At 32.9% G+C, this 22,950-nt stretch overlaps 1 pseudogene; it reads left to right on the top strand.

Moving 5' to 3' along the window:
- The window catches only part of LOC122299694, a 29,126-nt pseudogene extending 7,049 nt beyond the window's left edge, over positions 1–22,077 (top strand).
- Positions 22,078–22,950: the final 873 nt, after the last annotated feature.

Here is a 22,950-nt window from a genome sequence, read left to right as displayed (position 1 = left end):
GAATTGCACAAAATAGAAAGATGCATAGGTTTAGGAATTTATTAAGTGAGAATACAAATGCTTAAACTTTGACATATCAAGCATGCACTTTCCTTAAAGAAAAGTTTTGAACCAAACCAGAATTTTTTTTTATATATTATATTTTTCTTATTTAAAACAGAAAAATAAAAACATAAAAACAAAACAGAAAAATAAAATGCATGTCCTAGGCTAATGCATTAATATAAAGGATGCAAGAACATCCAAGTAGTCCTATTAATTAATGCAACAAGGCATCTTTTTTAACCACCCATTTTACTTTAAATTTTGGCCCATTTTTTTCATCAACACCACTTTGTATGATCTTTTCTTTATTTTGAAAGCAAAAATCTGCTAGTTTACCAAGTTTGAGACTTAAAAATTTTATCTGTTGATTCATATCACAAACTTGATTCTCTAGACTATTTCCTTTCCTTTCTGGATTTTTTTCACATCCATTTTTCTTTACTTTATTCAAGTTAAAGCAATTTGGCCTTAGATGACCAATAACACCACAATAATGACAAGTAGGACTAAACTTACCTTTGGACTTACCTTGGTTGGACTTCTTTGTCATTGATCTATCATGTGAGGCTCTTGGAACATGAGTTGTAGACACGGCCTTCTTTGGAGTTTCCTCATCTTGACTTCCTTTAACAAAAATGATATCTTTTGATGAGGTGGTAGCGGATAATGAGTCTTTAAGTTCCATACCTTGGGAAGTCATATACCCCAAACCCGTGCGATCACAACTAGATTTTTGAAAACTCAACATCTCTTCTAGTTTCTGTGTTGCTGTTTTTTCTTGAACATTTTCCAATTTTTTTTCTAATGCAATTTTTTTATTTCTTAATCTTGTTATTTCAATATCAGAAATTTTGAATGTCTTAGACAAGTTATTTTTCTCACACTCCATATTAGTGAATTTCTTGTACAGCTTCTTGTTGAGTTTTTTTAATTTGATCACTTCTTCACACACATCATTGTAAGCTTCTTGTAAACTCAACTCATGATCATCCACAACTAGAGCAACCTCCGAATCACTATTGTCATCATCATTTTCAGATTTTGTTAGCTCAATATCAGAAAAATCATTAACAACAGTAAAAAAAGCCACAAAAGTATTGTCATAATCAGATGATGAATTTGAAGTTTCAAATTCTGAATTATTACTCAGTGTGATATTGAATGCTTTTCCTTTACTTTTCTTGAATTTGGACATTCAATTCTTATATGACCATAATCAGAACATTCATGATACTTTACTTTATCAGATTTTTCTTTATTCCAATGTTCAAAATAATTTTTCTTTGTAGAAAATTCTTTACCTCTTTTTTTCTTTCCACTATATTTTTTATTAAACATGAATTTTTTGAACTTTCTTACTATGAGATCTATATCCTCATTGTTAAGATTTTCTTCTATAGTTTTTAAGGCAATAAACTTACATTTTCTTGCTTGTGGAAACGAAGATTCATACGTTTGTAAAGAACCTACCAGTTCTTCTACCCTTATTGCATCAATATCTTTACTTTCTTCAATAGCGGTAACTTTGGGTCAAAATCTTTCAGGTAAAGACCTTAGAATTTTCCTCACGATCCTTGAATCCTCCACCTTCTCGCCGAAATTAAACCTGGAATTCACAATATCATTCAGTTTAGCATAAAAAAATTTTCGTCTTCCAACATGTTAATCTCTTCAAATTTTGAGGTTACATTTGCAATTTCGAATTTTTTACTATTCTTGTGCCTTCATGTGTAACCTCAAAAATATCCAAAGTTTCTTTAGCAATCTCACACATGGAGATTCTTTTAAATTTTTCAGAGGATACCGCCATGAAAATAGCGTTAAGTCCTTTGCTATTCAAATTGCAATTGTTGATTTCATCTTTTGTCCAAGCATCTATAGATGTCTCGGGCTTAGTCCATCCTCGTTCAACCAAATGCCATACACGTTCATCCAAAGACTTGAGAAAAGCCCTCATACGAACTTTCCAATAAGCATAGTTTTCCCCATCGAAGTATGGTGGAACGTATAATGACGTCGACATGATCTACAAGGGCACGGATCACACTCGAATGAGTGAACCACTCTCTGATGCCAATTGAAATTCCCAACATACCCATATAAAACCACGAAATTGTCTACCAATTTCCTTGAACAAATAGGTTAGATCTCAATTATCAAGATTATGAAACGAATCAAATACTTTAAAATAAATAATCAAACTTGCAAGACACAAGGATTGGTTACGAAGGGAAACCCTTTAAAGAACTCTTTAAAGGTAAAACCCTATGGGGCAGCCAAACCTAGGAAAGTCAATCTTATTATTTGAAAAACAATTACAAGTAATAATCAATTATAAAACCTTTGCAATTCAACTCTCTTACTTGCCTAGACAAACGACCCGTTTGTCTTCTACCGCATTTCCAGCCAGAACCTCTAGCGATCTTCAAATATTAACTTCCCTTCTGGAACTCCAGAGGCTGAAATCCAATCGATGTTACTTCACCCTCAAAGCACGATCACACTCAAGAAGATATGAAAAATCCCATGAAAATTCTCAAGTGAATTTTCCCTCATAAATGCTCAGAATATCCTCTCTGAAATTAGTGGCTCAAAGTGCTTGAGAAGATACAAAACCGAATCTCTTTAAATAGAAAGTCTGGAAAGAGTTCTAGTTGCAGTAGGACTTTGCTGACGGTTAGCAACAAACGCGAAAACGCGTCCCGACGGACTGCTAACATTTCGTGATAACTTCTTCTGATATATACTCAACTCTGTTTCAGATTTCTTCAGGATAAGTGCAAAACTATCAGAACTCGATTTTGACTTCAGGGACTTATCTAAACAACTCCTAAAACTTCTAGATAGACTCAGCATTGTTTAGATACAAATCAATAATTATTTTTACATTCATCCAAATTTAATCAAATAATGATAAGATAAACCTTATCATTTAGTCATCTAATCCTAGCTAATTTTTGCCTTTACAACGATCACTCTTTCAGCAGAGGTCAAAACTATCAGAACTGTTTCTGACAATCCTGCCATATAAAAGGCATTTGGACGATAGGCTTCATCTCACTTTCAAGATCATTAAGTACTTCAATATACTTTCTTTTCTTTTTTCTATCGGGAATTCAAGAAGGCTAAGAGCCCAAAGTCTTCATCAACAAGGAGACCAACAACTCGAGCACAACCCTTAGGGCATGCTTGGGTAATGAAATGAGATGACAATTCTGTAAATAGTAGTGAAATTGTTTGGGTTGAGATGTTTTATTGGGTTTTGGGAAAGAAGAGAGAAAAAGTTGAAAAAATGTATTATAAAGTTAAAAATTTGTTTGAATATAATTTATTAATATTATTGTTTTTTTGAAATTTAAAAAAGTTGTATTATTTATTGTGTTTTGTTTAGAAGTTTGGAAAAATTATAATCATTAGGTAATGACATGATGAAAAAGTAGAAGATTTGAATTTGAAGAGTATTTTGTGTTAGATGAATGTTTGAGAAAGAAATTAGGAGAAATTTTGAGATGAGATGAGATATGTTCTCAACATATCTCACTTCCCAAACATGGCCTTAATGTCTAGTCACCATCTAGGTAGGTTCACTCCTACTTCTACACTAGTAATATGGGGTAAATGTCTAGGGTATGTTCAGGATTTGATATTCTACTTCTCACCCCACCCCCCATTTCTCTATGAAAGTGAATGTTTTCTCATTATGATTATTGACTACCTTGATGATGTGATTTCAAAGTGCTCAGTGCTCCGGGGCTACTGCAGTTTCTTGTATTGTGGCCATGAAAATTTTCTTCTTTTTGTTACTCTCCTTTCATTCTTTTAATGTGTGTTTTCCTTTATTGTATTCTGTTTTTATTCTGTTGTTCTGTTTCTTCACCTCTTTTTCTTTGAGGATTACATGAACACTTCCTTATATATAATTACTTCATTCACTCTTTTGCAGGGCGTGTATGGTTACCCAATTGAAATTCAGGCACTTTTCTTTATGGTGTTGAGATGTTCTTTGGCAATGCTTAAACCGGATGCAAAAGGAAAAGAATTTATTGAGCGAATTGTGAAGCGTTTGCATGCATTGAGTTATCACATGCGAAGTTACTTTTGGCTTGACTTCCAGCAGCTAAATGACATTTACCGTTACAAAACTGAGGAGTATTCACACACTGCAGTAAATAAGTTTAATGTTATTCCTGATTCAATCCCAGAATGGGTGTTTGAATTTATGCCGACACGGTGTAGTTACTTTATTGGAAATGTCAGCCCTGCAAGGATGGACTTTCGATGGTTTGCTTTAGACAATTGTATTGCGATCCTATCTTCACTTGCAACATCTGAGCAGTCAATGGCTATCATGGATCTTATTGAACCTCGCTGGGAAGAGTTGGTAGGAGAAATGCCTCTGAAAATATCTTATCCTGCAATAGAAAGTCATGGGTGGAGAATTGTAACTGGCTGTGATCCCAAGAATACCAGATGGATTTACCATAATGGAGGATCTTGGCCAGGTTTGCCTCTCTTCTCATCAAATTTTCTAAGTGAACGCGTATTTGGTTATTTCAAATTGAGTTCAGTATGATTTTGGTAAGGAGATAATTTAATCAATGTTTTCAATGGATTGTTGTTTAATTTTTTGTTTTTTGATCATGTTGAGCTCAAGGTTTCAAGTTTCATGTAATTATAAATCTACATATGGATTTTAATGATAACAAATAAATTCAAAAAATAAAAAAGTCTCAAATTCAAGTTGTCCACACAATAGAGTCAAACACATCAAGGAACCAAGCATGAGCAAGAATGAAAGAAGTTCACATTAAAGCCGTAGAGTAATATTGTAAATCTCTTAAAAATTCGAAATTAGGATTAAGTCTCAAAATTAATATTTTATCATAAAACATTAAAATACATTTTCCACAAGTGCATGAATATTTTGAAAATTAAATTTGAAAATTTTGAAAGATGATTGATTGTCATCTTTCACATGTACATGACAGATTAAAGGTTTGAGCTTTAAAAATATTAAAGATGATTGATTGTCATCTCTCACATATGCATGCTTTATTTAAATATTTTCAAAAGTGATCGATACACTTTTTGACTTATGCAAAAGGTATATGTTTTTATTTGAAAATTTTGAAAAGTAAAGTATGCTCCTTTTGTCATATGCAAAAAGTAAAAAGATTAAGTTTGAAATTTTTGAAGAGTAAAGTGTATTCCTTTTGTCATATGCAAAAAGTAAAAAGATTAGGTTTGAAATTTTGAAAATTAAATGATGTTGTCTTTGACATGTGAATCTTTTTAAATTTGAATATGAAGTCTCACATATAAATAGATCATTTGAGAGTTTCACATTAATAATACCAAGAGCATACAATATTTATTCAAATCTTTCATTCTCTATTCTCTAAACATTAAGCCTTAACCCTTATTCATTTTCAGAGATATAGTTTGCACTGTATTATTCTCATTTCACTCATTCGGAGTTTTTTGATAACCTACCCACTATCAACTCTTGTATCAGTAAAAGGATGTGTATAACCCTTATGCATTTAGAAAGTGTTCTACACAGGAAATAATTGAATCACCACTTGTAAGGTGATTACAAGTGTAGAGGGTGTTCTACACGGATCCTTTGTAACGGTGTTGTTTAAAAGTATAATAGGTTTCTATTTCCACCTGAAGGGGGTTGAATAGTGAATTTAGGGATCCTCAAGGGGTAGCTTGAGGTGAGGACGTAGGCAGTGGGGCCGAATCTCGTTAACATACTGAGTTCACTTCTCTCTTACCCTTACTCTTTATATTTACTGCTGCTTTATATTTTATTTATATTTTATATTATGCATTTGATTTATAATTGTTAATTTTTCAAATATAACTCAATTCACCCTCCTCTTGTATCAGTCATCTGGACAACAATTAGTATCAGAGCAAGGGCTCTATTATAAGATTAACTATCTTTTGAGTTAAGATCTTATGGCTAACATTGCAGCTTCATTTGATAAAAGTTAATCTAACAATCGGTCTCCACTCTTTTGTAAAGACAATTACTCATTCTGAAAAATTAGAATGAGAATATTCCCTCAAGGTCAAGATCGAGAAATCTAGAAATGTATTATAAATGGACCTTATATTCCAACAAAAGTGGTTGATGGAGTAAAGGTCAAAAAAGAAGAAGAAGAGTTTGATCGTGAAGACGATAGACTTTATACTTTGAATTTAACTACTTTGAATTTATTATATAATGCTCTCAATGAAAATGAGTTTAATAGAATAATGACTTGCATTACGGCAAACGAAATTTGTGATAAATTGGACGTTACTTATGAAGAAATTTCGCAAGTCAAGAAATCAAAAAATTATATTCTTACTCATGAATATGAAATGTTTTAGATGAATAATATCGAATTTATTTCTAGTATGTACACTCGTTTTACTAATATCATAAATTGTTTGACAACTCTTGGCAAAATTTATTTCAAGGTGGAGATAGGAAGAAAAATTCTCAACTCTCTACCAAAACGTTGAAAATCAAAAGTGATAGCGATTCTTGAAGATAGAGACCTCAAGAAGCTCGAAGTGAATGAACACATCGGGTCACTTATCGCCCATGAGTACACATTGAAAGAAGGAGAAGAAGAAGGAAAGCTCAAGAAGAGCTTGACACTTAAAATTGTTCCTCATGAAAGTGAAAGTGAAAAAAATGAGGAAAATAAATACAAAGTTGAAGAAGTTGCGATGATAATAAGAAGAATTAAGAGGTTCTTAAAGAAAAATAAAACTCCTCCGAGGAAATCATTCAAAAAGTTTCTAAGAAAGATTTAGGTAAAAATGACATTTTAATTTGTTATAAATACAATAAGTCTGGTCGTATCAAACTAAATTGTCATCTGCTAAAGAAAAATTAAAACAAGGGCAAGAAAGTAATGAAAGCTAAATGGGATGATGATTCAAATGGCTCGGATAATAAAGCAAGCAATGAAGAATTAGTAAATATTTGTCTTATGACAAAAAATGACATTAAGGTAACAAATCTTAAGAATATTGAAGATCCTTCATATAAAGAATTGCAAAATATTTTAGAAGACGTATATAAGGAACTTGAAAAATTGGATATCAAGTATACTGCTTTGAAAAAGAAAAATTCTTTTTTAACAAACGAAATTGAAATTTTAAGAAAATAAAACATCGTTTTAAAAGATGAAAATTTTAAGTTGAAAAATAAGAAAACTGATTTAAAAAATATTGTTGAAAACTTTAAGAAGAAATTTTAAAAAACTTCTTTGTAATCAAATATGTGTTTTTGACAAGGCAGGCCTGGGATATATGCCAAAACAAAAATAAAAACCTTATAAAAACTTCTTTGATAATCCTTCTACATCAAAGTCCAGTATTCAAAATTCTTTTCATAAAAATAATTTTGCCAAATAAAGATATTATTATAATCACTCAAGTTCTTCACATATGCCACATACTATTTGTAATTTTTGTAATAGAAATGGTCATAATTATCATACTTGTCCTATTAGAAGAAAGCATACAATAACTATTAGGGTCATATGGGTATCTAAAAATCTTGTTTATTCTAATACTAATAAATGAAGGACCTAAAGAATTTGGATACCAAGAAAAATCATTTTAATTATTTTTATAGGTATGCATGAAGTCCTCCACAAGCAAAAACAAACGGTTTTTAAATAGTGGATGTTCAAAACATATGACGGGAGACAAGACTAAGTTTTTTTTATCTTAGATCTAAAGAAGAATGACACGTGACATTTGGAGACAACTCGAAATGGAAGATCGTGGGAATAGGTAAAATTGGTAATGAATTTTCTCTCATAATTGAAGATGTTCTACTTGTTGAAGGTCTAAAGTATAATCTTTTGAGCATAAGTCAATTATGTGATAAAGGATTTACAGTTACTTTCAAAATAGATAAGTGCATTATTTTGAATGATCATGATTGTAATGTTTGTTTTATTACTTTTAGAAGCAACAATGTTTATACAATCGATTTTGAAGAAATTACCTAACAAGATACTATTTATTTTTTAACTCAAAATGAATTGGTTAGCTATTGCATAGAAGATTAGGTCATGTCAATATGGAACTTATTTCCAAACTTTCAAAAAATAATCTTGTGAGAGGTTTACCAAAAATAAATTTTCTTAAAAATAAAATTTGTGATGTATGCCAATTTGATAAACAAACAAAAATTTCTTTTAAAACCAAAAAAAATATTTCCACTACTAGACCACTACAACTGATACACATGGATCTTTTTGGACCAAATAGATTTATAAGTCTAGGAGGAAAATATTATGCATTTGTTATTGTTGATGATTTCTCTAGATATACTTAGATCATCTTTCTTACTCATAAAGATGAAGCACATAATTTTTTTATCAAGTTATGCAAGAGAATTCAAAATGAAAAGGGTTATACTATTTCAAGTATCCAAAGTGATAGGGGAAAAGAGTTTGTTAATAAAAATATTAAAACTTTTTGTGATGAAAATGATTTTGTGCATAATTTATCTGCTCCTCGAACTCCTCAACAAAATGAAATAGTAGAGAGAAAAAATAGATCTCTTTAAGAAATGACAAGAACAATGTTCAATGAGAACAATTTGCCTAGTTATTTTTGGGCCGAAACGGTAAGTACTGCATGTTATGTTATAAATAGAGTTATGCTAAGGTCTAAGTTAGATAAGACCCCCTATAAGCTTTGGAATGAGAAAAAACCCAACATTGATTACTTTCATGTATTTGGATACAAATATTTTATTTTGAATAATATGGATAATTTAGCCAAGTTTGATACAAAATGTAATGAAAGTATCTTTCCTGGATATTCTACTAATAGTAAAGCTTATAGAATATTTAATAAAAAAATTTTGACTGTACAAAAATCTATGTATGTAGTATTTAATGAATCTAATTCTCTACTCTTCAAAAAATCTATTGATGAAGAAACATGAGGTATAAATAACACGGAAAGTTTCAATCTCAACAAAGAGAACACAATAGAGGAAGTCCAACATGGAGACATAGGAAAGATCATTAAAATTTAATACAAGATGCAACCAAACAGTGGAAATTTGTGAAAAATCATCGAGTGAAACAAATTCTGGGAGAACCTTCACGAGGTATAAGCACTCAATTATCTTTTAGAAATATTTGCAATCATACTGCTTTTCTATCTCAGATTGAACCCAAAAATATTGATGAAGTACTTCTTAATGAATCTTGGATTCTAGCTATGCAAGAAGAGTTGAATCAATTTGAAAGAAATGATGTTTGGACACTTGTTCCTAGACTCAAAAATCATACTATTATTGGAATATAATTGATTTTTATAAACAAGAAGGATGAGTCCGGAGTCATTACTAGAAATAAGGATCGACTTGTAGCCCAAGATTTCAATCAAGAAGAATGAATTGATTATGATGAGACATGTGCACCAGTCGCAAGATTAGAAGTTATTCGAATTCTACTTGCATATGCTTGTTATAAAGACTTCAAATTTTTTCAAATGAATGTTAAAAGTACTTTTTTAAATGGTTTTATAAATGAAGAAGTATATGTTGAGCAACTTCCAGGTTTTGAAAATCATATTTCTCCAAATCATATTTTCAAACTCACAAAAGCAGTATATGGATTCAAACAAGCTCCTAGAGCTTGGTACGAGAGACTCGGTAGTTTCTTGATTGAAAAAGATTTTTTAAGAGGAAAACTCGACACAACTATTTTCATTAAACACCAAAATGATGATATTTTTTTAATTCAGATTTATATTGATGATATAATATTTAGTGCTACTAATGAAAATATGTGTCAAGTTTTTGCTAAGACTATGCATGAAGAATTTGATATGAGCATAATGGAAGAACTTACATTCTTTTTCGGATTGCAAATTAAGTAAGAAAAAAGTGAGACATTCATCAATCAATAAAAATATTAAGGAATTATTCAAGAAGTTTGGGATGGAATGTACTAAGGAAATTGGAACGCCAATTAGCCCATCTACTAAACTTGATAAAGATGAAACTAGTAAGCCAGTTGACTCGAAAGTATATCGAGATATAATTAGTAGCTTATTATATTTGACAACCAGTAGACCAGATACTATGTTTAGTGTGTGCTTATGTGCACGCTTTCAATCATTTTCAAAAGAATCTCATTTAATTGCAGTTAAGCACATTCTTATATATCTTAGTGCTACAATTGACTTAGGGTTATGGTATCCTAAGCACACATCTTTCGATTTAATCAGCTACACAGATGCAGATTATGCTAGTTGTAAAATAGATCCAAAAAGTACTAGTAGAGCATATCATTTCTTAGCAGATTATGTTGGTTGTAAAATTGATCGAAAAAATACTAGTAGAGCATATAATTTCTTAGGTCATGCACTAGTTTCTTGGTTTAGTAAAAAATAAAATTATGTTGCACTATCTACTACTAAGGCAGAATATGTTGCTACGGGTAGTTGTTGTACTCAAGTTCTTTATATGAGCAACAACTTAAAGATTTTAAACTCATGTATAATCACATTCCAATCAAATGTGATAATACAAGTGCTATAAATCTTTCAAAGAACCCAATACATATTCTAAAACTAAACATATTGAAATAAGATATCATTTTCTTCGAAATCATGTGTAGAAAGGCGATATAGTATTAGAGTTTACAAACACACACGATCAGTTAACAAATATTTTCACAAAACCTTTACCAGAAGATAGATTATGTATGATTAGAAGAAAAATATGTATGATACATGCTATAAATATCTCTTAAAAGATAGACCAGAGTTAATAAAAATAGAGAGAGATTTTTAAATATTTTTACATAAACTTGAGATTCTTAACCTCATGTTTGAGACGCTCATTCTCTTCATACAATATCATGTCATCCCTATCTATTGGAACTATCAAGCGGAATGAAGAATCAAATAGAGATTTCAACTGTTTATTTTTTTGCTAAAAGATTCATTCCCTTATGTGAGACTCTTGAACAATTCGTTGAAGTACAATAATTTGTTCTTTAAGTTTTTCAACTTCATGGTTTCTGACTTGTAGCCGCTAAAAAAAAAAATAACTATAGATGAGGAGTAGCAAGTCCCGAGACTCACCAAGTCGTAAATAGCATCGGAATCTGACTTATTAGCCAAATTATTATTTTCTTGCTTCAACATGGCACCAATGGCAACTGCAAAAAGGACAAGAGAATGAGGTGTAGAATACCTCATGGATGAATCCAAATGAATGTTAGAAGAATGAGCCATTGAGAAAAGAATTGAAAGTTTAAAGCGAGAATATTGAATGAATGCAGATGAGTTATAGAGATGAGAAGAAAATTTAATGCAGATTGGATAAACTTTAAGACTGATTTTATAGAGATAGCATAACGAACAAGATAAGCTATCATCTAAGTCAATGAGCAATGTGATTTCTTTTTAGTATCCAATGGATGAAAATGATCTTTTTTTTAACAACATCAGAAGATTTTTAAAATCTCCAGCCACAATTGTCGGGTCACGAGTGGCTCCATTTTTTCAACTATCTACAATTTTTTTACTAACACACCTTTTTTTTTCTTTTTCAGTTCATTTACTTGTTGCGGATCCTTTTTAATGATGCCAAAAGGGAGAGAAGTTTTAGATTAGAACATTAACATTGTCTGAATTGCTAAACTTGTTATATATGCTTGGAATTATATTTATATTTTTACTTGAAAAACTAACGCATATTCCCAGGGGGAGATTAAGTATTAATACAGGTTTCAGATTCTATCAAGTATTTGTCATCATCAAAAAGGGAGAGATTGTTGAACTCAAGGTTTCAAGTTTCGTATAATTATAAATCTACACATGAATTTTGATGATAACAAATGAATTCAAAGAATAAAGGAGTCTCAAACTCAAGGTGTCTATACAATGGAGTCAAGCACATCAAGGAACCAAGCATGAGCAAGAAGGGAACAAATTCACATTAAAGTCATAGAATAATGTTATAAATCTCTTAAAAATTCAAAATTAGGATTAAGGTTCAAAATTAATATTTTTTCATAAAGCATTAAAATACGGGCTTTGCTACATACAGTCGGCAAATGCAGTCGGCGTGCAGTCGGCTGTACGGAATGAATAAAAAAAATTATAAAAAAAAAATTTTATATTCAGGGGGACCTACATGAATAAAAAAAAGTTATAAAAATAATTTTTTTTTCATGTAGGTCCCGTATTAATTCACTTTTTTACAGCCGACTGCACGCCGACTGCATCTGCCGACTGCAAAAAGTATTTCTCTTAAAATACATTTTTCACACGTGCATGAATATTTTAAAAATTAAATTTAAAAAGTTTGAAAGATGATTGATTATCATCTTTTACATGTGCATTACATAATTAAAGATTTGAACTTTGAAAATATTAAAGATGATTGATTATCATTTTTCATATATGCATGCTTTATTTGAATATTTTCAAAAGTGATTGATTCTATTTTTGACTTATGCAAAATGTAGATGTTTTTGTTTGAAAATTTTGAAAAGTAAATTGTGCTCATTTTGTCATATGCAAAAAGTAAAAAAAAAAAAATTAGGTTTGAAATTTTTGAAAAAAAAATGTCCTCCTTTTGTCATATGCAAAAAGTAAAAAGATTAGGTTTGAAATGTTTTAAAAATAAAGTATACTCCTTTTGTCATATACAAAAAGTAAAAAGATCAAGTTTGAAATTTTTGAAAAATAAATGATGTTGTCTTTGACATGTAAATGTTTTTAAATTTGAATATGAAGTCTCATATGCCTATAAATAGATCATTTGAGAGTTTCAGATTAATAACACCAAGAGTATACAATATTCATTTAAAGCTTTCATTCTCTCTTCTCTAAGCATTGAACCTTAACCCTTGTTCATTTTGAGAGATATAGCTTGCACTGTATTGTTCTTATTTCACTCATTGATAAGTGTTTTCTGATAACCTACCTACTATCAACTCTTGTATCAGTAAAAGGGTGTGTATAACCCTTGTGCATGTAGAAAGTGATCTACATAAAGAATAGTTGAATCACCACGTGTAAGGTGATTACAAATGTAGAGGGTGTTCTACACGGATCCTTTGTAGCGGTGTTGTTCAAATGTATAATAGGTTTCTATTTCCACCTGAAAGAGGTTGAATAGTGAATTTGGGGATCCTCTAATGGTAGCTTGAGGTGAGGACGTAGGCAGTGGAACCGAATCTTGTTAACATACTGAGTTTGCTTCTCTCTTACACTTACTCTTTATATTTACTGCTGCTTTATATTTTATTTATATTTTATATTGTGTATTTGATTTGTAATTGTTAATTTTTTAAATATAACTCAATTCACCCTCCTCTTGTGTTAGTCATCTGGACAACAGATTAGGATTGTTTAATTGTTGGGGCAAAAACTGATTCTAACTAAGAGGGATTGAGGGAGGGAAGCTCTTTCATTCATTCCCTTTTCTCTCTCCCTCTCTATCTCTCAGGCACACGTGAGGAAATGGGTTACTCTTGAACCCAATGCTTTATCTAAAATTTTAAACAGATTTCAAAATGATATGATCTAGAACAGCTGTCTGAAAGGCAAGTTCTTATACTATAACGGTCCAATGGAAGGCCCAAGGGACCTACCTATAATCTAAAATGACTAGTCAATGATATAATTAAAGTCTCATTGGAACATTATAAAGAATAAAAACTTTTCATCCCTAAAGAATGTGGGATCCTATACACCACCTACTCTTATCACTTATCAGAATGTGGTATCACAATCGCCCCACCTTATATTCCCGATGTCCTCATCGAGCTAGTCCGTCGTAGATAGCACTACTTAAGTCCCACATTTCTAGTTAGGATAGGCTCTGATACCATTTGTGACGTCTCAATAGAAGGCCCAATCCACATGGCCTATACTCCAAAAAGACTAGTTAATGATACAATTAGAGCTCTATTAGAACATATAAAGAGTAAGAACTTCTCATTTCCAAACAATATGAGATCCTATACACCACCTACCCTTATCATTTATCAGAATGGGGTATCACACAAACTCATTCCCTTTCGCATGTTAGCTTTGGCCCCCGTCGGTGGATAATCGAATTCCATGAGTGTGAAGCAAAGAGTTGGTCCTGAACTCAACAATTATATTCAAAATCTCATACAGGCATCAAAAGGTGTTGGAAGAGTTGCTTCTAATACCCCCCCCCCCCCCCCCCTTCTCTCTCCTCCTCTTCTCACACACTAACTTGCACAGAGGTGGATAATTTGGAGACAGTTTGTTACTATGACCAACGTTAGAACTAGATGATAGAATATTGTAGAAGAATTAAAACATTTCAATACTTTCCTATAGACCTTTTTATTCAAGTCAATAAAAGGTTTCTCCTCGTATATGTGGGTGGCATCAGAAAATACCTTCGTTGCAATTCTACAAACTTCTGTATTTGCATAATTGGACTGAGCAACCATATTTTGGAATTTGCTAGTATATTCTTTTATAGACACACTCTAGTTGTAGTCATTGGTTGTAGTAGGGACCACGTGAAGTGAAAGGTTGTAGCTTGCTCCAGCTATTCCCACGCTCTAATCTCTCCAGATCCCATCCTTTTTCACAACTATTGTTTCTTTATTCACCAAATCCTTGATTTTTCCCTTTACTTTGGCTTCAAAAAGTGCAACTTGCAAACATTAATGAGGTTATAACTTATACCAAAAAAGTCACTCTACAGACTAGGTTATTCAATCTTCTCAAGTTTTCAGTTTACAATCTCCCAAAAATAAGGCACAACACTTTGACTTATTTAAGTTATTATACCTCCAGAAGTCCTTCTCAAAGACTTTTGAATGGAAACATGAGATCTAATGTTTGGGTCAGCAATCATGAATTGGTTCTGAATGAAGCTGCTGTCTGGGCAATTGGACACTACTAGCACCCTAGGACCTGAGAAAGAAAATGGATTAAATTGGAATGGAAGTGGTCGGGTCGAATCTGGGCCTGATTGTGAATCTCTAACACCTGACTAGTGGTTGTTCCATATGTTTTTTACCAAAACAGTAGACTGTAAGCTCTATACTCAAGTCCTTCAAAATGGTGCTTATTGGTTGCGCTTCACCTTTGAGCCATGCATTTATTTTTTTAGTGTTTTTGTAATCTCCCTTGATGGCCTTGATTCCGAAGCAATTCGTATGTTTCTTAATACTATCTTGACAGGAAGAAAATTGTAGATTTAAATTAGGAGAGAACCTTTTACCCTGGTACCAAAATTAAGTAGAATAGAAAGGTTAAATCTTACTTGTTCTTCTGGTGGGCCTAGGGTCTTGGAGGAAGTAGGACAGTTTCATCCTCATATTGATCATCACCTAGGATAGTTTAACACATTAAAAACAAAACATGAGTCAAATACTAAGTAAGTCACCACATTGCACAATAAACATATAATAACATATAATAATATTCATGGCATAAACGTACATGATTTCCTTGTATATGTAGACACTCATGCATGGGTGTTGCTCTTGTATATGTCTCGTGTACTTGGCTCTACTTATTTTAATAAAATTCTTATTTACTAATAAAAAGAAAACATATAATAACATAAATTTTCTTTTTGAAAATAACACATGCTCGATAAAACTTTGTCGTACATAGATACATGCATACAGGCACAGGCTCTTAGTTCCACTTTACTTGTTGGCTAGCATCCACTATTGACCCCCATGAGTTGGGGTTAGCAATCCTTGCTAGTTGTATTTCATCCACGGCATTGGGTTAGGAATCCATACATGAGGATCTCATCACTAGGTGTGCTATCAATATGCCTATCCTGTCATCGCAATCTGCCCTTATCTTATAGTGCCATCATACTTATCATAACATAGGCCATTACGTATCTGGCATGCAACACACTTAAACACATGCTTTCTTGTCATATCATCTTATTGTACCTTAACATATCTTATGATGTCCTTGCCTTTGGTTCATGCATGACGTAGTGTAAATAAACATAATATCGCATTTAGAAGCGTACATAAAAATCTGTTGCATGTATACATTGCTTTCCTAAATAGATATAATGTGCGCATGCATGGAACATGGGGTACCTGAAAATGGGCCATACTTTTGTTGTCATAGATCAAAACATGTACATATCATATACTTTTAGAAAAAGATTATCACTTTGTTTTACAAAAAGATTGTTATCTTAGCAAACGTTTGTGATCATGGTTTCTTATATAGAATACCGATCGATAAGGGTGAGATCATGGTTACTTACCTCGAGTTTATGCAGTAATCATTTTATGCAAATAATCACAGGCACGTCAGTCGACACAACAATCATGACATCAAAATTTCTACTTTGAGGGCACTATTAAAAGACCTAAAAATCTGGTTAATGAGACTACCTCTGACTTTGCTTAGCCCAAAAGATGTCCTTGAATAAATCCAGTGTTGGTGAAAGCACTAGGCGCAAAGCACGAGCATGCACTTTATTGAAGTAAAGTGCATATTTTTAAAGTCAATGTGGAATAACAAAAGATCCACAAAATACAATAAAAAAAGGTTTAAAAAGCAAGATGGCAATAGAGTTAGCCTATTAACTCAATTTATTTGAGTATTATGCAGTGTGAAAATCTGTAGATGCATGCAAAAGTATATTAGTGTGACAAGATATTTAGAAAGTGCTCTTGGAATCAAGTAATCAACAAATTATGTAAAACATAGGCAACTTTAGTCAAACACCCCTGTGCTAAGAGGTACTTAGGTTTAAGATCTTGTAAATTTGTTTGAGAAATAATCTACTGTGGTATGAGCTAAATAGATCGAAAGACATCCTTCTGTTAATTTTGTCGTCCATCAATGCTAGTTGAAAATGTAAGGCAGCTTCATAAATTGCCATGTGTCAAGTTTAATTTTTTATTGAATAATTATATTAATTTTACAAAAAATAATAAATAAAATTGATAAAAGACCTTTTTACTTAAAATATTAAACTAAAAAAACGGACTTAGGATTTTTTATTTATTGAATAATTATATTAATTTACTTATAAAAAATTATATTAATTTTTAAAAAATAATAAATAAAATTTTTATAATAAAAATAGACTTTTTTACTTAAAATATCAAACTAAAAAAGAAAACCTAGAATGGCCTTTCTGGCCAAGCTTTACTTAAACACAACATTTTGGATAATCCTTTTGTGCATTACTTAATATACACTTGTATGACACTTGATAGCCACAAAATAAAATAAAATAAAATAAAATAATTATTTGATAGCCATAATCAAATTAAAGTACATGATTGAGTCAATATATACTAAAAAGGCCATGACCAAAAAGCTCAAGAATTGTGGGTGTCGACTTCCATGCTAATATAAGCAATCAAAATACCAATCCAACCAGAAAGCCAACTTGGACTATTAAATTGAGTTCAAAGCATATACAATACATATCACAACATGTGGTGCCATTGTAAGTAAATGAACTTAACTATCAACTAAATACTGAAGAATTTAGGGTCTTGAAATGATCTTTTATAATTTTTTTAAAAGTATTTCAAAAACATGTTTTTCTGTGCTTTAAGCTCACACAAAAAGCAAATTGCCACCGATAGGACTCCCACCACTGCCCCCTTAAATCCATCTTTAAAACTTTTCTTAATGATTTTAGAAACTTTCAAGAAAATCTTACATCCCAACATCCTTGTAGTCTAGTAGAGGGCAACAGGTTGAAGAACTCTATCAAGGCATATATGCCTCTCAATAAACTACAATGTGTTAACATTAATTTTAAAAAGAATATTAAATCAAAACTTTTTAAAGGAATTAAAATATATATATTAAAAAAAAATTTCATTATAAAAAAGTAGAAAACAAATACTAAGGATAGCCACTGGTGGTGGTTGCCACCTCCACCCCCTAAAAAAAACAAAAAGAAAGGGGAAAAAAAAAACACCTTTGGTGGCGAGAACCAGCCGAACCTTGTGGTTGTCAGAAGCAGCTAAACTTAGTGGTGGCTAGAAACAGCTACCAGGGCTAGCCCATGGCTGGGGTGGCGCTCCAACCTATGGGATGGTGGTCGAACGCCTCCACAAGCTGGCCGGTGCACCACCCCAACAGTCATGGGCTGGCCAAGATTTGGGTGCCTGGCCACCAGAAAGGTGGGCTAGTTCTTGCTTATCTGGTGGTGGCTAGAATGGCTGGGTGGCAGCCACAACCATTGGCTATCCTCTATGTGTGCGCGCGCGCATGTGTGTTTTCTAGTTTTTTATTTTATTTTTATCCAAGTAAAAGGTAATCCATAGTCATTTGGATATTATTTGAAATTCATAAGAAACATATTGTTTGAGAGAAATGTTCCTTATCCCTTATTATCTTAGAATGGACTTATTTAAGATTTGAAAAGAGTTGTTTAATCTCAGTAAGGCAATAAAGTTTTCATAGCATTCGCTACTTTTTTTGCGTCAGATCTTGATTCCATATGCTGCATCAGAACATCGCCTTGTTCCAAGTGCCCTCGAGTTCCTAATCCACAACTTTCCACTAGTCCACACATATAAGCCCATAAATTAGTGTGACTCAACTATTAATGAAAGAAAACCCACGGCTAAGCAATTATAGAATTCCATGACTACCCTTAAATGTAGAAAACCAAATAAAATGAACTACTATGGACATTGTTCATGGGTCAAAAGGCCTTTTTACTTGGTTTAGAGTCTTAGCCTTGAGGAGGTGGTTTTATGTCTAACGTACCATGCTAGGATGATTCAATTGATAAAAGCTTATTCAATTGATAATAGCATATTAAAGAATAGCAAATTTAAAGCATATACTGATGCAAGATAATTATTGCACCACATCATCAGTTAGAGATGGAACACATTAATTCAGAATTGGAATATAGTTAAAGAAGAATTGATGCGAGCTTTCCAAGAATTTTATTCTTGTCATAAGTTTGAGAAGTCCCTAAATTCTATATTTATTGCCCTCATTCCTAAGATAGCTGGTGCCTATGAGTTGAAGGATTTCTTTCCTATTAGTTTGAGAGGCATGATTTATAAAATCATTTCGAAGATGTTAGCTAATCAAATGAGTACGGTGATGGATAAAATCATTTCCAAACCTCAAAATACTTTCGTTAGGGGACGTCAAATATTGGAGTCAGTTCTGATCACAAATTAGTGTTTGAACAGTCAGATGAGGATAGGTATTCCAAGGGTTCTTTGCAAGCTTGATATGGAAAATGCATATAACCATGTGTGCAGGGATTTTCTTTTTTATATGCTAAGAAGATGTGGCTTTGGGGATAGGTGGTGTGGATGGGTTAGACATTGTGTTTCAATCGCTCGATTTTCTGTATTAGTAAATACAACTCTTGTGGTTTTTTCAGCGTTAAGAGGGGCTTGAGACAAGAGGATCCGTTATCCCCAATGAAATATCTTGGGCTTCTATTGGGGGCATCTTTTGGCGTCTTTCAAAGCAAATAAAATGGGATGGTGTTGTGGAGTAGGTTGAGAAAAGATTATCAGGTTGGAAACGGCTATATCTATCAAAAGGGGGGAGATTAACTCTTATTAGAAGCACCCTTTCTAATCTTCCCACTTATTGTCTTTCTTTATTCCCATTACCGGTTGGTGTGGCAAACCAGATTGAGAAATTGTTTAGAGCATTTTTATGGGGTGGGATGGGAGAGGAAAATAAATTTATGTGAGTTGGCATAGGGTTTGCTGTCCAATTGTGAATGGAGGTTTGGGGTGCAAAATTTGAGTAAATTTAATTAGGCACTGTTAGGGAAGTGGTTGTGGGGTATCAAATGGAAGGGGGGGATTCGTTGTGGAGGGAGGTTATTGATCGAAAGTATGGATGTGATTGGGGGGATGGTGCTCTAAGGAGGGTAGGGGGTCATATGGGGTGTGCTTATGGAAATTTATTAGAAGGGGGTGGAATAGTTTTGTAAAACATATTAAGTTTGAGGTTGTAGAGGGTGTACAAATTCATTTTTGGTTCAATGAATGGTGTGGTGAGAGAGCTCTTCATTCTGTTTTCCTAGTTGTTTTCAGCTGGTTGGAAATCAGCAAGCTGCTATTTCAGAGGTGTTGAGTCATGCTAATGGGACTGTGCATTGGAATGTTATTTTCACTAGAAATGTACAGGATTGGAAACTTAATGAGATTGCAGATTTTTTTAGTTTCTTGTATTCTCTGAATATAGAGGAAATGAGAGGGATTGAATGCCTATGGAAACACACGGGGAGCAAAAAGTTTTCAGTTAAATCTTATTATAAGGTGTTGTCTGTTCAGCAACAATTCTCTTTTCCGTGGAAGAGTATTTGGAGGGTTTTTGTGCCGTCCAAAGTTGCATTTTTTGGGGAAGATTTTGACGGTTGACAATTTGAGGAAACATGGTATGATTGTTATTTAGTAGTGCTTCATGTGTAAGAAAAATGGTAAATTGATTGATCATTTACTCCTACATTGTGAGGTGGCTAGGGTGTTTATGAGTTGGTGTTCTTGGTAGAACTGGGTTCAGTAGGGTTATGCAATGAGGTGGATCTACTGGCATGTTGGAATAGGCATCATAGTAGCTCTCAGTTGGCAGCAGTGTGGAGAATGATTCCTTTGTGCATAATATTGTGTTTATGGATGGAAAGGAACGATAGGTGCTTCAACAACAAGGAGCGAACTGTTGAGGATATCTAGAAATTGTTTGCTTTTTTTGCTGCAGTGGTTTTCGGCTATTGTTCTTAAGGGAGGGAATGCTCATGAGTTTTTGTTTTTTTTTTAAGTTTCTAGAATGTAATTAGGTGCTTCTTTTGTATACTTCCTGTGTGCATTGGCTTTGCCTAGTTTCATTCAATAAAGTTTCTTATCAAAAAAAATTATTATATGTAATACTTGCTGAGTCACTCTTTTTTGTTTTGCATTCTATCTTTTATTGTCCAAGGGTTTTATTGATTTAGAAGTCTGAACTTTAGGGATTCACTCCCCATCAAGTAAACTATAGTTGTTCTTAGTTCTCCACATACAGTCCTCATTCTCGAATCATGATGTTGATAGAATAGCATGACATTCTTTAGAAAACTGAATTGACAACCCATATCTACAATTCCAAGGTGGCGGAAGGAAGCAAACCTTCTAAACTCATCTGTCCACAATCTTGTTTTCCCACGCTACTCTGGAGATACAAATGACTATCTTTAAGGCATGAAAAAAGCACGTGAACCATGCATTTTGAAACTTCTTGTGGTTTAAGGCATATGATTCCAGCTACCACTTTGTTTTTGGAGCTTCAAGATGTTTTCCATATGCCTTGTCTTGAATCACACTTCAAATGTGCTCACTCCAAATTTGTCCTTCACAGGTTGTTTAAAACATGGTTGTTACCTTTCATTGGACATGATGTAGTTTATTTGAAGAGTAATATCTGTGTTGTTCATTTCTTTGATAATCATTCACATGAAATTTGATGCTCCTTCCATATTAGCCAAACACATAAGCTCAATGCACCGTACTATGAATGGCACCGGATAACATTGCTTTAATAGGCCAGTGTTTTGTAGCACATTGTTTATTTTGACATCAAAGTAGTGACCTTATACCATTAATATCGACAATTCACATTTCACATTTCACATTTCATGCTCAACTCTGTTTTTGATGTTCATAACCCATTCTTTTTTAGTGATACCTTGTTTTCCCTTCTTATCTCGAGTGCAGTGCTTCTATGGCTTCTAACAGCTGCTTGCACCAAGACCGGACGGCCACAAATTGCAAGACGGGTAATTGAGCTTGCTGAGATCGACTACTGAAGGATAACTGGCCAGAATATTACGATGGGAAACTTGGGAAGTCTATTGGTAAGCAGGCTAGAAAGTACTAGACCTGGTCAATTGTCAGGTACTCAGTGGCAAAGATGATGCTAGAGGATCCATCACACTTGGGGATGATTTCCCTCGAAGAGGACAAGCAGATGAAACCCGTACTTAAGAGATCATCTTCATGGACCTGCTAAAAATGCTCAAGCTAGAAAAAGAACCCTAGCAGCACAGAATGGGAAAAATCAAGTGCTGAGAAGGATCTTGTTATATGACTGCATTACTATTCTTTGGTGGTTTCTGCCCTATAAGTTTCTCTAAAAGTTTAGTTCGTGTACAATATAGGTTGTGCTTGGACCATTTTTGTGATTTTCCAAATAAAAGTACCTTTTTTTTTTTTTTTTTGGTTTCAAACTTAGAGAGGCATTTTGCAAAGAGTTTTGCTACATACAAGCACAGTCGCGTACTAATCTGTGTACCAATACTGATTTATTCATACTTAAAATTTAAATTAACACTGTTTTCAATAAAATTTACTTTTTGACCAATCACATCATATTGGTGCACAGATTAGTGCACAATTATGCTTGCAACTATATTTTTCCTTTTGCAAATGTCGTGCTGCTTTATTAGCTCTCGACAGACTAAAAATGGTGGTGTCAAGCCGTTGCATAAGCAGGAAAGACACCCGGTGGATAATTTTAAATCTCTATTCCGTGTACTTGTTTGGTATTAGAGACTTTTGTGAAGCCAAGCCTTCTGATTCATTTATATCATCTATTTAACGCTATCCTTGCACTTGTTTGGTATTAGAGACTTTTGTGAATCCAAGCCTTTCCTAAAAATATCAAAATGTTATAAACTTATTTGTATGACCATCCTTAGCCATCAATTAAGATCAATCTTTAGCCATCAATTAAGATTTAAGCTATACCTACTCCTTTGTCCTCCTATATATATGAGTATCATTCACTTATATATAATTAAGTTTTTACATTGAATCCTACACATTATTTCATCTGTCTTTCCTTCTCTCTCTCTGTCTTTCGCTCTCTCTTTTTATTAGTTTC

This window comes from Carya illinoinensis, chromosome 16 (genome assembly GCF_018687715.1).
Source record: "Carya illinoinensis cultivar Pawnee chromosome 16, C.illinoinensisPawnee_v1, whole genome shotgun sequence".
NCBI classification, from domain to species: domain Eukaryota; kingdom Viridiplantae; phylum Streptophyta; class Magnoliopsida; order Fagales; family Juglandaceae; genus Carya; species Carya illinoinensis.
The sequence above is the reverse complement of the archived record's forward strand: the minus strand, read 5'-3'. Positions and strand labels throughout refer to the sequence as shown.